This window comes from Macrotis lagotis, chromosome 1 (genome assembly GCF_037893015.1).
Source record: "Macrotis lagotis isolate mMagLag1 chromosome 1, bilby.v1.9.chrom.fasta, whole genome shotgun sequence".
NCBI lineage: Eukaryota > Metazoa > Chordata > Mammalia > Peramelemorphia > Peramelidae > Macrotis > Macrotis lagotis.
Window position 1 is genome coordinate 367,457,481 of NC_133658.1, and position 16,772 is coordinate 367,474,252.

General features: G+C 35.1%; 1 long non-coding RNA gene across 1 annotated transcript; it reads left to right on the forward strand.

Moving 5' to 3' along the window:
- The first annotated feature begins 859 nt into the window (after positions 1-859).
- Positions 860-15,661, forward strand: LOC141506001 (uncharacterized). Its single transcript, XR_012473748.1, has 3 exons — positions 860-1,031; positions 13,560-13,626; positions 14,833-15,661. It is a non-coding gene; the product is annotated as an uncharacterized LOC141506001 (long non-coding RNA).
- The last annotated feature ends 1,111 nt before the right edge of the window (positions 15,662-16,772 follow it).

The window sequence follows — 16,772 nt, forward strand, 5'->3', positions numbered from 1 at the left end:
CTATTTTTCTTTTTACATTTTTTATTTCTTTTCTTTTTTTTTTGGTTTTTGCAAAGCAATGGGGTAGGAGTGACTTGCCCAAGGGCACAGTTAGATAATTATTAAGTGTCTGAGGTCATATTTGTACTTAGGTCCTTCTGACTCCAGGACTTGTGCTCTATCCTACTTTGCAGATTTTATTTTTTTTACTAAATATTTTATTTATTTTGAGTTTCACAATTCTTCCCCCAATCCTACTTCCATCCCCCCACCCCCATAGAAGGCAATATGTCAGTACTTACATTATTCCCATGGTATACATTGATCCAAATTGAGTGTGATGAGAGAGAAATCAAATCCCCAAGGAAGAAATATAAAGTATAAGAGATAGCAAGATCAGACAATAAGATATCAGTTTTTTTTTCTAAATTTAAGGTAATAGTCCTTGGTCTTTGTTCAAACTCCACAGTTGTTTCTCTGGATACAGATGGTATTCTCCATTGCAGACAGCCCAAAATTGTCCCTGATTGCTGTACTGATGGAATGAGCAAGTCCTTCAGGGTTGATCATCACCCCTATGTTGCTGTTAGGGTGTACAGTGTTTTTCTGGTTCTTCTCATCTCACTCAGCATCAGTTTATGCGAATTCTTCCAGACTTCCCTGAATTCCCATCCCTCCTGGTTTCTAAAGAACAATAATGTTCCATGACATACATATACCACAGTTGGCTAAATAATTCCCCAATTGAAGGACATTTACTTGATTTCCAATTCTTTGCCACCACAAACAGGGATGCTATGAATATTTTTGTACAAGTGATGTTTTTACCCTTTTTCACCATATCTTCAGGGTGTAGGCCCAGTAATGGTATTGCTGGATCAAAGTTGTTGCTCTTTGGGCATAATTCCAAATTTCTCTCTTGTTGCAGTCCACCCTGGGCAGCCGGGTCTCAGTTTAATTCACACAACTCTTCGGGGAGCTCCGCCGGACATGTCCCGCATGTTCAATAATGAAAGTCAGCCAATGAGAGATAAGCAAGGAGTTTATTGCAGGTATATGCTACATCTCTGACTCACATAGTTGAAATAAGGGTAAATATATAAGCCTAGTCCCCTTTTATCAGCATCCCTCATCTCCAGGCCTGTGGAAGTATAATGGGTATGCCACAAAAGGTCTGTATCCTGGAAAAATGTGGAATCTTCAACAAGATAAAGATGAAAGGTAGAGAGATAAGGACCAGAACTCCTTCCTGGGACACTTGAACAAGATGAGGATGAAAGGCAGAGGGATAAGGACAAAAGGTCCTTCCTGAGAATATTCAACAAGATAAGGATGAAAGGCAGGAGAACAAAGAGAGAGAAGGGCCAGAGCTCCTTCCTGAGTTCAGAGCACTCTGGTATGGACATTCCTGTTGTTCCAGGTCTCAGTGACTCTCAGGATGAACTCCTCATGGCCACATACTCTGTCTATTATCCCCTTACAATTCCCCTTTCTTGTTTAAGTGCAAAGCGCCCTATAGATTCCCAGAAAAGGGTTGTCTTGTAGGATCAACAAAAACATCAATCAGAACCTTTCTTATTCATGAGATGAGGACTTGCATCACAAGGGGCACACACAAGCAAAATAATAAAAGTCCAATACCAAACAATATATAAGGTAAAAATATATGCAACAGACCACCAGATTGAGCATGAAAGAACTGATCAGAATCTGCTGCCTGGTCAATATAATCAGCTATTTGGGCTAATTATGACAATTCTAATGTAACATTTTCCATACTCAATTCATGCAACTGGGCTCTAATAACATTCCATTCTACTTGAGATTCATTATATTGCTCTTTGGTCAAACAATATTGATTATATCTATAATCACATTGTAACCTTTGTTGTAATTCCAAATATTGTACTTCTTCTCCTAAAAACATAGTGGCTTTATGCAATTGATATCATGCTTTATAAAATTGCTCATCTACCTGAAGCTGGTGTTTAAATCTCACCGAAACATTCTGCATTAATTCTTGTAATCCCTGTGCTTCAACTATTCAATTCTGAGTATTAGATATTGACATAGCAAGGGCTGTAGAAGCCACAATGGCTTCTACCAGTAATGTAATGCCCAAAATAACACAAAAAATATATCTTCTGTTTCTCTGTTGAAAGGATAATATTTTCTCATTAATTGTCTCAAAAATATGATCACTATGTGTTCTATAACAATTTTTTTTACAATAGTAAATGCATAATGTGGTCATGTTACTTTGAAAACTTTTCTACCTACAGCAAATTTAGGGCCTATGCAGGTTTTTACTAAACAATTCATACAGGTCAAATTGAACACCCCATCAGAATATTTAGTTAATATAATATTAGATCTTCCTTCTACTAAAAATGCATATTCCTTACCCAAGCATACCCTGACACTAATAGCGATATTACTAGTTATATTATTCCTTATATCAATATTAACCAATTCAGGCATTCCTTGCACAGTATGTCCCCCACCCAATGCAACAAATGTTTCCATCCCCTTAACCTCTATTCCAGATACAAATATATATATATATATATATATATATATATATATATATATATATATATATATATATATATTGCAGTTGAGGATCATTTACTGCTCCTCTATCTTGCATATCTCTTGTGGTATTATGACAAGATATTAAATATTCTGTATAATTCATAAAGTCTAAAGGTACTTTGATGCACTGATGAGTATGGCAATATTTAAAGGGCATGAAACCAGGATAATGATACATAAGTGAATAGAATTACAAGAACTTAACCTGTTTCCTTGATATTGCTTAGTTTCATTCAAGGGTATCTCAGTACCATTTAATCTCCATGTATATAAGTGATATTTCCTGGTGTCAATTTGTATAGAATTCTTATTTGTTTTTACAGCAATATCCCACAAATATATCCTTCCATCCACAATCTGAGTACACCATCTATCAGCAGGTACAATACTTTTAGTGTAATTCCATTCAGTACTCAACCAGATTCCTCCCATTTGTTTCTGCAAGTACACAGGAAATCCTATAATCAATCCCATGAAAGTCATTGTTTTGTTAAAGTTCTGTATGGATTCATTACTTGTTATTTCTTCAACACTCCCTTCATCGTACATTCAAGAAAGATTTCCATGTAAAATAAATTCTAGCATAGTATCTGTCCAGGATAGTGTTTTCAACCACAGTGGAGACGGAATGAGAGCCCATCAATGATCAGTCATATTAGCCTTTCCTACAGTTAACAAGTGCATCATCATAAATGTTCTTATGAGTATCTTTGTCTTTTATGAGCATGATTCTTTCTTCCTCTTTTGCCTTGCCTTCTCTTTTGTCGATTCTTCCTCAGTTTCCACATTTCTTATTCTTTTTGCAGAAACCCATTTGTCTCCATGATCTGTGGAAACACAAAGAAAACCTGGACCCCATATTAACATTCTGTAAGGTCCATACCATGAGCCATTGAACTCCTTTACCAATACCATAGATTTTACTTTCAGAATTATTTTTAAAGTATTTTCTTTCCAACTGTTTCTTAATTTGTATAAAATGTCTCATGGCTGGAGACAAGTTGTCCAATTTAGAAATTTGTAAAAAATTATACGTATATATTGCTTTGTCTAGAATTCCTTGTGATAGATGTCCTCTTCCCCTTTCTTGTTTAGTGAGGATCACCTTAATATTTCTGTTAGCATGTTCACTATGGCCTGACATGTAGGATTGTAAGGAATTCCAGTGACATGCTTTATTCCCTAAAACTTTTAAATTACAAAGATTTCTTAAGACCAATTGTTGCTAAAAAATCCCTTCTTATAACTATAAGATTTTCTTCATACTTCTCTTAAATTCCAAAAGTCATATTCAAATTAGTTTTAAATCATCTTCTTTTCAAAAGCCTAAAAACTTTGCAAATTCTTATCTTTATCAGTGCAATACTAACTTCTCAATGCTTTCATTTATAAAAACTTTCTATCCTTATTGACCAACATTTCTTAATATTAAATTCTTATTATTAAAATAAATTCTTAATATTAAAACATTCTATATTCTGGGAATGAGAGATTCCCCACAATTTGAGATAGCAAAGTGATATGTACTAATTCTTTACCTTTATTGTTTATCATTACTCACTCATTCCAGATTCTTCCCAGATACATGATCCACATTCCAATCAGTGTAAAATATTAACTTCCTCTTAGTCATTCTAAAGCTAACTCACAAGTCTGTCCTGACTCCCATAACTCTGGAGGAGCCATAAAACATCAGAATCCAAACTCAAACATATTCTTTACAATCCCCTTAATTCAATTTTCATGTATCTTTAGATAAGCATACTATAGGATCAATAATAACATAATTAACATTTACCTTACAATTGCTTTCATATCAAATGTTTTACTTTATGGGGTTTATTATTTTTCTAATCAATTCATTGCCAAACATTGCAAAAATTACCAATTTAATGCAATTTTAAATCAGCCCAACCTCATATAAACACATATGTCCCTATAGACTTACAGTTCTATACTTTTTTCTTTTCTTATAATGATTTGTACACCATTTTCCAAAGTTCCCAAAATCCATTTTTTGTATACAAAGTCAACCCTGCTCAAACCTTTCCATACTTAACAAATGTTTCAAAAGAAACCCCAATTGTCTCTAAGTCTGGATTTTCTTTCCAGTACTTTCAGAATCTCTTACTCAAAGTATACCACTCACATTTTCCCACCATTCCTTTTCATTAGCTCTTCTTGACTTTAATTCATACTATTCTGAACTAGAGTCACATAGCTTATACAGCTATATAACTACAGATATGATTCCACTTTTCACAATGCATTTTTCCTTCCAAGGTTTTAATATTTAACATTTCTTGATTACAACTGCTAAAATCCTGGAGAAGGCAGTCATTCAAAAATCCCTTAGCCTAATTAGAATATTCCCTGCCCCCCTTCTTCAAATAGAGTAAACTAAATAACTTTTATAGAGAGAGACCATCCTAGATTCTTTCTGGGGGTGGTGGTCTTCTATTCTTCAACCCTTACATGTCCCTTAATTTTCTGTAATAACTAACAATATCTGAATCTATATTGATAAACTCCTGAAGCTCTAATGATGCCATATCATTCTGGAAAAAAAATTAATTATTTAGTTTCCCCTATATGGGCATTTTGGTAACCACATTATACACTTTAGGATTAACCTGACTCTCTTGTCTTTCTGAAATTTATTTTCCCTATTTTCAAATTAAAATAGCATTTCTTTCTATGATTTCTTTGTTTAACATATTTGGCAATATTTGCTGTTTCTTTAACTTCAATGTCCTTTTTAACACTTACTTTTACTAATTCTTCCTGAAGTAGCTCTCCCTCCTGAAAGTGGGAGGGAGGGGGAAACACTCCGGCAGCACAGAATCAAGGAGAATGGGAAAGAGAAGGGAACATAAAAAGGAATGGGGGGGGGTCCTCATAATAGTAAAATAACAGAGTGAGTAGTTTGGCCTCAGTCAATTTAACACCAAAATCCATTCCTTTTTAACAATAAAAACAAAAAATCCTGGAAGAGGAGGGGGATCAGATTACTCACAGAAAGCAGGCTCAAGAGGAGAGCCAGTGAGGGCATTAGATGCCAAAATAATAAAGAGCAGCAATTTAAATGAGGCAACCCAAGGACAATTTCAGGGGAACTTTTCTCCCCATCTAGCAAATCAATAGAAGAACTCGAACACACAAGTAAACAGACAATCTAAACACATAAAGACAGACAAGGCACAAGCACAGTTTACACAAACACAATAGAATTTTCCAAACCTGACAATCTCAACACACATCCACAAACACAGACCAATGGCAAATTCCTGATGTCTCAGGAATGCCGTGAGGGGAGATTCTCTCTTAAACTAGTAAGAAGGAGCTGGTAGGGGAGGAGGGGGCCAAATTTCATCCTCTTGTACAACTTTATTTCTTTTCTTTCTTTTCTTTTCTTTTCTTTTTTTTATATAGTTTTACTGTCTGTTTGGCTTTCTATAGAGAAATATCGCTCCATTCCTTCAAAAGCATTTTTCACTATACTAATTATCAAGAAATCTAGTTCTTTAAGATAATCAGGGCATTCTTGTTCATAGCTAGTCATCTGTTCTCCTGTTACCTGCCATTTATCTTTTGTTATTTCTATATTCTGGGACCATGGTGATATAGTCTGTATTTTTTTTTCAATGGATGTCCATAAATCTTTTAGTTGTATAGTAATCCCTTGTTTCTTGATAACTTTGTATAACTGTCTGGCCCAAATTTCACTTTCCTCTGGCTTAACCATGGGAACCTATTCCCCATCTTCCCTGCCTACTCAAGTAGTGAAGGTACTTTCACTATCATCTTGTCCTACTGACAAGGTCCCGGTTCTCTTTCCTGCCCTTACCTTTAGTCCCTGTTCGGACGCCAATTCTGTTGAGGTCCACCCTGGGCAGCCGGGTCTCAGTTTAATTCACACACCTCTTCGGGGAGCTCCGCTGGACATGTCCCACATGTTCAATAATGAAAGTCAGCCAGTGAGAGATAAGCAAGGAGTTTATTGCAAGTATATGCTACATCTCTGACTCACATAGTTGAAATAAGGGTATATATATATATATATATATATATATATATATATATATATATATATATATATATAAGCCTAGTCCCCTTGTATCAGCATCCCTCATCTCCAGGCCTGTGGAAGTATGAGGGGTATGCCACAAAAGGTCTGTATCCTGGAAAAATGTGGAATCTTCAACAAGATAAAGATGAAAGGTAGAGAGATAAGGACCAGAACTCCTTCCTGGGACACTTGAACAAGATGAGGATGAAAGGCAGAGGGATAAGGACAAAAGGTCCTTCCTGAGAATATTCAACAAGATAAGGATGAAAGGCAGGAGAACAAAGAGAGAGAAGGGCCAGAGCTCCTTCCTGAGTTCAGAGCACTCTGGTATGGACATTCCTGTTGTCCCAGGTCTCAATGACTCTCAGGATGAACTCCTCATGGCCACATACTCTGTCTATTATCCCCTTACACTCTCTAGAAAGATTGGATGAGTTCACAGCTCCACCAACAATGTAATACTGTCCCATATTTCCCAAAACCCTTCCAACAATGATCATTATCCTTCCTGATCATATTGGCCAGTCTGAGAGGTGTGAGATGGTACCTCAGAGAAGCTTTAATTTGCATTTCTCATATAAGTAATGATTCAGAGCAATTTTTTATATGAGTATGGATTGCTTTGATCTCCTCATCTGTAAATTGACTTTGCATATCCTTTGATCATTTGTCAATTGGGGAATTTTTTTTTAAATATGACTCAGTTCTCTGTATAGCAAATTTAATTTTTAAGGAATTATTTTCTTCATTGAGATTTTGTATCTCTCTATTTAGTCAATTCTGATTTTAAAGAAATTATTTCCTTCAGTGAATTTTTTTTCCTTTTTATTATTAGACCAATTTTGTATTTAAGGCATTATATTTCTCAGTTTTTGGGGCCTCTATTGTAACAATTTTCTTTTATCATTTTCATTTCTTTCCCCAATTTTTCCTCTACTATTCTTATCTTTTTCTTTAACTCTTTTAGGGATTCTTGCCAGTCTTGGGAGCAATTATAATTTTTCTTTGAAACTTTTCCTGTAGCTGTTTTCACGTTTCACATCTTCTTCAAAATGTGTTTTGGTCTTTTCTGCATAGTAGTTTTTTTGGGCCAGCTTATTTTGGTTGTTTGCCTTTTTTCCAATCTCTGGTTTTTAACTTTGAAATTTATGTTAAATAAGCTTCAGGATTGTTTATGCTGCTGTTTTCAGAGCTCATTCTGGGATCTGCAATTTTTTGGTGCTACAAAGTATGTTATCCTTGACGAAGTGTGATCATTACTTTTTTGTATGTTTTTACTCAGGAAGCATCCCTATTCCCCTGCAACCAAAAGTTCTCTTAGAATTGCAGCTGTTACTAGGTCTCCTGCGATCCTGCCAGAAAAAGTTCTGGTCCTTTAGGGTACTATGACCAGTCCTGGAGTCAGGAGGACCTGAGTTCAAATCTGTTCTCAGAGACATAATATTTACCTAGTTGTGTGATCTTAGGCAAGTTACTTTTCCCCATTGTCTTGCAAAAAAGAAAAAAAAAGGACATGAAGTTTATTTTTTTTTTTGATATGTTAAAGGAGAGAGATTTTTATTTATTATCAATGGTCATAAGATAGTTCCACTGTTCTGGATGAATATTTAGAAGCTTAAATGAGTAGAAAATAATTTTTATTTCAAGAAATAGCTTTCAGATGGGATTTAGTAGCTTTTTATTTTTTAATTTTTTTACCCCAGCTACAAACAAAAGCAAGTTTCAATATTTATTTCCAAAATCTTGAGTTTCAAAATTTCTCACTCCCTCCAGCCCCACTCCCCCTTGATTTAGAATAAAAACCTGTAGCCATGAAACATTGCTACAACTGTCAGGCTGTAAAAGTAAATATAATTCTCCCACCCCCACAAAGGGAGAGAAACCTCAAGAAAAATAAAGTGAGGGGGAAAAAGTGTGTTTCAGTTTATATTCAGACAGTATCAGCTCTTTCTTTGAGATGGATAGCATTTTTTATCATGCCCAACAGAGAAATTACTTCAATATTTTCCCTCACAGTTGCTTTTGTTAGCTGTATTTTCCTCTATCCTATTCCCCCCACCCCCATTTACTCTATTCTATCTCTCCTCTCACCATGTCCCTTCTCAAAAGTGTATTGTATCTTACTACCCTCTCCCATGATCTTCCCTCTCTTCTACATCTATACCTACTCTTCCCGCCCCCTGTCCCCTTTCTCCCATATTTTTCTTCTCCTATTTTCCTCTAGGGTAAGACAGTTTTTTATACCCAATTGAATGTGTATGTCATTTCCTTTCTGAGTCACTTCTGATGAGAGTAAAGGTTCACTCACTCCCCCCTCACTTTCCCTTGTTCTACTCCATTGCAAAAGCTTTTCCTTGCCTCTTTTATATGAAATAACTTACCCCATTCTACCTCTCTTTCCCCTTTCTCCAAGTACATTCTTTTCTTGCTCATTAACTCCATCATTTTAATATATTATACCTTCACATTCAGCTCTCTCCTGCACCTTGTCTATATATGCTCCTAACTGCCCTAAAAATTGAGAAGGTTCACGTGAGTTTTCAGAATCATCTTCCCATGTAGGAATAAGAAGAGTTCAATATCATTAAACCTCTTATAATTTGCCCTTACTGACCACCCTCTCTATATTTCACCTGAGTCCTGTATTTGAAGAACAAACTTTCTTCAGTTCTGGTCATTTCATCAGGAAAGATTAGTTTCCTATTTCATTGAATGTACATCTTTTCCCCAAAAGAGATCATTTAGCTTCACTGGATAGTTGATTATTTGTTGTAATCCAAGCTCTTTTGTCTTCTAGATTATCATATTCAAAGTCCTGAGAGTTCTTAATGAGGAAGTTACTAAATCTTATGTTATCTTGACTGTTGCTCCATGATATTTGAATTGTTTCTTTCTGACTGCTTGTAATATTTTCTCTTTCACTTGAAAGTTCTTAAATTTGGTTGTATTATTCCTGGCAGTTGTCACCTTGGGATCTCTTTCAGGAGGTGATCAGCAGATTCTTTCAATTTCTATTTTACTCTCTGTTTCAAGGATATCGGGGAATTTTTCCTGGAGAATTTCTTGAAATGAAGTCTAGAGTCTTTTTTTGGTCATGACTTTCAGTTTGTCCAATAATTTTTAAAGTATTTCTACTGGATCTTTTCCAAGTAAATTGTTTTTCAAATGAGATATTTCACATTTTTGTCTAGTTTTTCATCTTTTGATTTAGTTTTATTGTTTCTTGATTTCTCACATCAGCTTCCCCTAGCTCTATTCTACATTTTAAAGAATTTTTTCCTTATCCATCTGCCTAATTCTGCTTTTTACAGCATTCTTTTCATTGACCTTTTAGACTGTTTTTTACATTTAACTCATACTGGTTTTTAAGATGCTATTTTCTTCACTATTTTTTGTAATTCCTTCACCAAGCTGCTGATTTTTTTTGGTAAGACAGTGGAGTTAAGAGCCTTGCCCAAAATCATACAGCTAGGTAATTATTATGTGTCTGAGACCAAATTTGAACTCAGGTCCTCCTGACTCCAGTGCTTTATCCACTGCACCATCTAGTTGCCCCCTGATTTTGTTTTCATGATTTTCTCATATCACTTTTATTTCTCTTACTAATTTTTCTTCTACCTCCTTTCCTTTATTTTCAAAATCTTTTTTTTGAGTTCTTCCATAGCCCAAGACAAATTCATCATTTTTTTGTAGGTTTTGGAAACAGGAGCTTTAACCTTTTTGTTTTTTGAATGTGTATTTTTATCTTTCATAGGACCAAAGTATTTGTCAATGGTTGGATTTTTTCTTCTGTTGTCTGCTCATTTCCCCAGTTTATGAGTTTGATTTTAACTCTTTGTTAATGTGAGGCTCTGCTTTCAGGGTGAAGGACAAGCTGTTCTAAGAGAGTTTTTGCAGCTTTTTTCAGGGATACCCTTCAGGGACCTCAATTCCTCCAAGATCTTATGACTGCTCTCTTGGCCTATGCTCTGGTCTGTGGATGACCAGAAGCACTCCCCTCTGCCCTGGAGCTGTGAGGATTCCTACTGTCCTATGGCATTAAAGCTCTATTTACTGAGACTGTACCTCAGACTGTGACCTGGATCTGAGTGTGGGAAAAGCAAAAGAATCCTGTCTCAGAGATAGCAAAGATACCTTTGAAGTTTCCCCTGACCCCCTTACTGTCTGTGGACTGAGCCCTCTGGAAGAGCTACTGAATGACTCCCCAGGACTCTCCTTGTCCCCTTGGCCCAGTCTTTGCTAAGGCCTGTCCTGGACTGGAGTGCCATCTCACTCTGATGTGGAAATTTTCCAGCTGAGCTTCTCAATTGTTCTTAGCAATCCTTGGACTGAGAGGTCTGGAAATTGCTATTGTGGCCATGGACCCAGGAATTCTCATGGACCCAGGCATATGTGGGCTGTTCCTGGATAATTGGAGCTGGTTCACTCTGGTGTGACCCAGTTAGTGCTGTGGGTCCTTTTTAACTCTTGTGCAACAGACCTTTCCAACAAATCTTCCTTTTGTGCTGAAAAATTGTTTCCTTCACCCTTTTTGTGGGTTCTGCCACACTCTACAATTTGGTTAGAGTTATTATTTAAAGGTATTTGGAGTCATCTGTGGGAGAGTTTGTGAGAATGCCTACCTTTATTCCATAATCTTGGCTCCACCCCTAGATTTTGATAGAAGTGAGGAGTTGGAATTTATGGTTGACAATGTAGAATTGTGCCTAGATTTATTAGAAATATTTTAATGTTATTAAAAAACCACATAAATATTTTATTAAAAACTAGAGAAAAATGATTGAAAAGAAACTTGTTACATCAGCACCAAAAAAAACCAACAATCCACAAACACACTGCCACCATATTGGAATCTTCAGAAAGCTACAGAGTACAACAAATATAAGCTAAGTTGTAAATGCAGGTGTTAAGGGTATAGTACTCCTACAATTAGCAAAATGTGAATAAATTATTTTGGTCTTCCCTTGATACCAGAAAAGAAGTCTGACTTATTATAGCATTACAAGATAAAATATGATGATATTATACAACATTTTTGTATATGATGCTTTTCTAGTTTCTAAACTTTTCCTATATCAACTTCTGGCCTTTAGGTGTCACCTGCAGCTTCTCTAAATTCTCACACAATATCTTTTGCTAAACTATGACATAATGAAACCATGATGGGAAAAGTTGCAATGTAGAAGAGATACCACTTTCATGATTAAAGGGAGTCAAACTAGACAAAATGAGAAATTACATAAATATTTATAGTTTTAGGCATGATTTTAAAAAGTCTGTTAATTTGATAGGAGAAATTGAGTAAATTAAGGCTTTTTAAGTTAAAAAAAGTGAATTAGGAAACTAATTTCAGCTACTGAACATGTTAGAAAGGGCAAGAGGACCATGCTGTTGTTTTTCATCCTTCCTTCTCAAAAAGTATCAATAACATCATAAGGGTGACCTTGACTTGCAGAATTGGATTTAAGTGAGACATAACTGCCAAAGTTATTAGTTCAATTCTATCTGCTAACTTCATCAAAATCTGTTGGTGAGACATATGTCTAGATGATTAGTGATGGTCCAGTATATACTAGGTGACTTTATCTATTCTAAATTTAAGTCTTTTCCAGGCTTTAGTTCATTTAAGAAATCCCTTTTCAATGACTGAGGACTAGATAAGAATTAAGACCAAATATTACCATCACAAAAATATCAGAGTTATGAGTTTTGTTATTTTTTCAATCTTTCAGTCATATCCAATTATTCTTAACCATGTGAGGATTAAAATTGTCCAACTTACAATATAAGAATCTGAGGCAGAGCTCTAAGCCATTGGGAGTTTATTAAAGAGTCCATGGTCCTCTCTAATGAAGTGGATCTTAGATCTTTCAGCATCTTGTTTTTGTAGGGTTTCTGAATATTCAAAAGAGGCATGGCTAAATACAGAATCTTACTGGTTTATAAACCTTGCTCTTGAGGGTCAAAAATGATATTTCAGCAAGAGTGCCACGTCGGGTGAAGCATGGGGCATCTTCACTGACTAAGGGTCATAAGATGTTTACTTACTCTTGTTGACAAGAAAGGCAAATGCAGAGATGCAAAAATAAATTGGGGGACTTTACAAAGCATCAAAGTATCTACATATGCTGAGTTTGGATGCAGAATCAGAGGGAAAGAGAATGGAGATAACTTTATCATTCTTGTGGTTGCATAAAAGAGCCTCATATGTTTATAAACATGACATTTTACATTAAAATTTGAGACTATTAGAAACTATCAAGATATGATTTATGTAGAAGATCAAACTAATTAATACTTTTTTGGAATAGAGTAGGACTCCATGAATTATTTCTCATAATGACAGTCTCTTCTATCTTCCAATACCTCCCCCCTCCCACCTCGCTTTTGTTTTTGTGAGGCAATGGGGTTAGTATCTTGTCCAAGGACACACAGCTAGTAAATATCAAGTGGTCAGATTTGAACTCAGGTCCTCCTGACTCCAAGGTTGGTGTTCTCTCTACTGTGCCACCTAACTGCCCCTTCTACTATCTCTTGAAATCTAAGTTCATAGTCCAAATTTCCATGATTATATTTATCCTTCTCATTCTTTGCCATCCTCTTCTCCCTTTTCCCTTTCTTTTTTTAAAAAAAAATTTAAAATGTATTTATTTTTTTCATTCATATGCACATGTGTATTTTTAAGTTATAAAATTTCCTTCCACCCTCCCTTCCCAACCCCCCCTCCCCTCAGTGACAATCAGTCAGGTAAGCATTGTACATACATATTTTTGATAAAACATGTTTACAGATTAATCATTTTTGGCATGGGGAATTAGGATTAAGGTAAAAAGATACATAAGAGATGATTTTTACAAAGTGCTCAGATTCTAAAGGATTGTATTTTGTTTTGTTTTGCTTTTTTCCCTCTGGATAGTTCCAAAGCTGAACTAATGCAGTTGTCCTTGCTCTCTGAACTGCTGAGAGGAGCTGCTTCCATCAAGGTTGATTATCTCACAATGCTGTTAATGTGTACATTGTTCTCTTGGTTCTGCTCCCTTTGTTTAGCATCAAGTCCTGTAAATCATTCCATGCTTCTCTAGAATCTGACCATTTATAGTTCCTCATAGAACAACACTATTCCATAGTATTCATGTACCATAACTTGTTTAACCATTCCCCAGTTGATGGGAATCCCCTTAATTTTCAATTTATTGCCACTACAAAAAAACACGATTATGAATATTTTGGAACATGTAGGACTTCTCCCATTTTTTGTGATTTATTCTAGAACTGTAATTGCTGGGTCAAAGGGTATGGAATATTTTATTGCTCTCCAGAATGGTTGAATCCATTCACAACTCCACCAGCAATGTATCATTGTCTAAGTTGTCCCACAACCTCTCCATCATTGATCATTTTCCCTTTTTCTAACATCAGGGTCTTTTCCAATGAATCAAATCTTATCAGAGTATTTTAACTTCAGCTTCAGTATTTGACTTTTCAGGAAATAGTCTTAATTTCTTTAAGTGTTAACTGATTTGACCTCCATAGATATCCAGGGGATTCTCAGAAGTTTTCTACAGAACCCCAATTCAAAAATATTGATACTGAAGTGTAAGCTTTCTTTATACTTCAACTCTCATTATATTGTTATTGGAAAGCCCTAACTTTGACTATGTGGACCTTTGCTGATGAGGTGATATATCTTTGCATTTTATTAGTTTGTCCAGATTTGCCATAACTTTCTTTCCAAGGAACTAGCATCTTTTAATTTCATGGCTGCAATTACTCTCTGCAATGATCTGTGAGTGCAAGAATATAAAATCTGCTTCCATTTCTTCTCCTCTATATACTAGAAAGTGATGAGATCAGTAACAAAGATATTATTTTTTAAAGTTAAGCTTCAAGTTAGGTTTTATATATATGCTCGTCTTTCTCCATCATTAAGAGACTTCTCAATTTCTTTTCATTTCTGCCATCAGAGTGGTATCATATGCAAAACTGAAATTATTGATATTTCTCCCAGAAGACTTAATTGCAGTTTTAAATTTGCCCAGTTTTTTTATTTCATATGATATACTCTGCATGTAAGTTAATGAATAAGATGACTATATGAAATATTGTTGTACTCTGTTTTTCAATCTTAAACCCAATGAATCAGTTGATTCATTTTTGCTTCTAACTGTTCCTTTTTGGCCTTCATATAGGTTTTTCAGGATACAAATAAGGAGCTCTCATGTGCTCATCTCTTTGAGGACTTGCCAATTTTATTATGATCCACAACGTCAAAGGTTTTAATGAAGCCAATCAAACAGAAATGGATACTTTTCTGGAACTCCTTTGCTTTCTCCATAATACAGTGAATTTGGTCTATAATTTCTCTGCCCTTTTGAAAACCAGACTGCTTTTCTGTTACTCCTCAAGCCACCTATTGCTGAAGCCTAACTTGCATAAGACTAAGCTTAACTTTGTTGCTATGTGAAATGAGCACAATTGTTTCATAATTTGGCACTGGGAATAAACTAATTTTTTTCAATGGAATGAACACTTGCATTTTACAAATTTGTTGGTCCTCAAAATTTCTGACCAGAACCAAAAACAATTGCTATTTGCACTCATTCTTATAAGATTCAGTAGAAGAGGAGACAAGATAACATAAAGATGAGATGTGGGGAAGAGGGTTAGAAGGAGGTACTGAAAAACTTTCTTCTTAGAGCTCTGGTTGCTTTTTGGTCACAGTCATATTTGAACAAAGGTAAAGCTTTTGATAAGAGCTTCTTGCTGTCTGCTGTCACCTCTGGTTTGAGTAAGAAAAGGACAAGAGCACTAATGACAGTGGTACCCCTGGTAAACTGACTTAAAGAAAGAACTTGAATTGTGTTGCTGTGCACTTCTTATTATTGAAGAGTAGAGCATCCAGGTGAATGAAAAACTGATTAGTTTGGTCTTCATGGACCGGTTTCATGAGTTTAGCACTTATTTAACTTAAAGAGAACTGTTATTCACTTTCAGGGAAATAGTTAATTGAAAGAGCTAAAAGAGCTGTGTTCAACTAGAAAAAAATAATTTACTCAGTCAAAGAGTAGTTAGAATGATCGCTAAGGAGAGAAACAGTTTATGTGAACAAACTAATAGTACTGAAGTCTATAATCTAAAGTTGTAAATTATGCTAAGCTCCATTAATTTTCTTCCCTCATGTGCTCCCAAGCCAGATTCCTCTAAATATGTACCTATTCTTCATAATAGATACTGAGTGAATTAGTTTGAACTGGATTCACATGTATATTGTGGTGTAATTTATTATTTGTGCTTTTGCATTAATATAGTAATATTTATACAATATTCATTTTAACTCATTGCTAAGTAAATGGTTATATTTAAGATCTAAAAGTTTCATTATTGGGAATGATTGGTTATATAAATATCATGGAAAATGAGGATATATTACTTTATGAATACTTGCTTGTATGGATAAAAATATATTGAATTGGAGATTAAGAACTAGAGTGGTAAATAGGCATATATATGCATACATATATATATATATATATATGCATCTATCTATCTATCTTTCTGTCTGTCTGTCTTACTAATCTATCTTCTACCCCTTGGACCCTAAGAGAGTTTAAATGTAACCTTTTGGTAGTACTCTGTTTCTGGTTTCTTAGACCTGTAATTAAGAGAATAGGCTGGAGTTAGCAAATCAATCCCAGAGTAAGGTGGATGTATTTCATATAGCTAAATTTGAGGGGGGCTTCAAATCCTATACTTTGTGGGTGTTCAATCTCTAGATTCCTCCTTTCACTAAAGTACCTCATAAAAAGCATTATAATTGATTATAGTTAGAGGGTAAAATGCATTAAATGCCAAAGAAAGGAATTCATATTTATTCTTAGAGGCATTAGGAGCCATTGGGACTTGTTGAACAAGGCAGTGACATCAAGCTATTTATGTAAGAATTCCACTTTAAGCAGTTGAAGAAAAACTGGAGACAGGAAGATTAATTAAGAGGTTTTTTTTAAAAATGGTCCAATTTAGAAGTGATGAGAGCTTAAACTAGGTGTGAGTAAAGAAAAAGGAAAAGGAAAAGAAAGACAAGAGATGATGTGGAGGTAAAATCTAAAATGTTTGATAATTGACTAGAAAT